The following is a 1,639-nucleotide window of genomic DNA, read 5'->3' as shown; positions in this document are numbered from 1 at the left end:
CTTGGAATCGGGAGCCGCCATGTTGAAGGCGGGCGCCGCCATCTTGGAATTTGGAGAGCCGTGTTGGAGGCGGAAACCGCCATCTTAAAATCGGGAGCCGCCATCTTGGAACTGGAAGCGCCATATTGGAGGCGAACGCCGCCATCCTAGAATCGGGAGCGCCATGTTGGGAGCGAGTGCCGCCATCTTGGAAGTGGGAGCAGCCATGCTGAAGGCAAGCGCTGCCATCTTGGAATTGGGAGCGCCATGTTGGGAGGGAGAGCCGCCACCTTGGAATCGGGAGCCGCCATGTTGAAGGCGGGCGCCGCCATCTTGGACGTCGGGGCGCCGTGTTGGAGGCGGAAACCGCCATCTTAGAATCGGGAACAGCCATATTGAGACTGAGTGCACCATGTTGAAGGCGGGCGCTGCCATCTTGGGATCGGGAGCCGCCATCTTGGAATCGGGAGCCCATCGTGCCCCACAGCCCGGCCCCGCACATCCCATAATAACCGCACGCACATCCCATAATAACCCCACACGTTTATTTTCGGAAGGCGTCCCGTTTGGGGTCAGGAACGGCCGCACGTGGGGCGCAGCCGGAGGTGGGGGGGCACCGCGGTGACGTCAGAGGCACCCGTGGTGACGTCATCGCTGCTGACGTCATCGTTGGCACCGGCGGGGACGTCATCGGGGGCACGGGGCGGCCCCGCGGCGTCGGGGTCTGGGGGGGGGGGAAACGGGGGGGTGTGGGCACGGAATGGGGAGCCCAAAATCTATGGGGTGAAACCCCCCAAAGTGGGACCCCAAAATGGGACCCCGAAAATCTATGGGGTGACCTTAAAATGGGACCCCAAAATGGGAACCCAAAATCTATGGGGTGACCTTAAAATGGGACCCCAAAATGGGACCCCAACATCTGTGGGGTGACCTTAAAATGGGACCCCAAAATGGGACCCCAACATCTGTGGGGTGACCTTAAAATGGGACCCCAAAATGGGACCCCAACATCTGTGGGGTGACCTTAAAATGGGATCCCAAAATCTATGGGGTGACCCCTAAGAGCCCAATATCTATGGGCTGTGACCCCACAAAATGGGACCCGTCCCAAAAAAAGTGTGGGACCCCAAAATTCTATGGGGTGACCCCAAAGTGGGGCCCCAAAAGGGGAACCCCAACATCTGTGGGGTGACCGTAAAACTGGACCCTAAATCTATGGGGTGACCCCAAAATGGGACCCCAAAATCTATGGGGTGATCCCCAAGTCAGAGCCCAATATCTATGGGCTGTGACCCCAAAGTGTGGGACCCCAAAATTCTATGGGGTGACCCCAAAGTGGGGCCCCAATATTTATGGGGTGTAATCCCACAGAGTGGGACCCCGACAGATACTGTTGTGTGACCCCAGAAATCTGTGGGGTGACCCTAAAATCGAACCCCATGGGGTGACCCGTCAAAGTAAGATCCCAATACCTGTGGGGTGACCCCAAAGTGGGGCTGCCCCCCAAAATGGGACCCCAAAATGCACGGAGTGACCCCAAAGCGGGACCCCCAAACAGGGGACCCCAATATGTGTGAGATGAAACCCCACAACGTGGGGGCCCAAAATCTATGGGGTGACCCCAAAGTCAGAGCCCAGTATCTATGGGCTGCAACCCCAC

At 58.3% G+C, this 1,639-nt stretch overlaps 1 long non-coding RNA gene across 1 annotated transcript in view; it reads right to left on the bottom strand.

Annotated features, from left to right (window-relative positions):
* Positions 1-504: 504 nt before the first annotated feature.
* Positions 505-1,639, bottom strand: part of LOC122192876 — a 1,632-nt gene continuing 497 nt past the window's right edge. Inside the window, exon 2 of the long non-coding RNA XR_006182731.1 lies at positions 505-703. This is a non-coding gene — a long non-coding RNA (uncharacterized LOC122192876). The remainder of the gene's footprint in view (positions 704-1,639) is intronic.

This window comes from Lagopus leucura, unplaced genomic scaffold (genome assembly GCF_019238085.1).
Source record: "Lagopus leucura isolate 7727_CA_CO unplaced genomic scaffold, USGS_WTPT01 32918-0_obj-0_obj, whole genome shotgun sequence".
Lineage (NCBI taxonomy): Eukaryota > Metazoa > Chordata > Aves > Galliformes > Phasianidae > Lagopus > Lagopus leucura.
The sequence above is the reverse complement of the archived record's forward strand: the minus strand, read 5'-3'. Positions and strand labels throughout refer to the sequence as shown.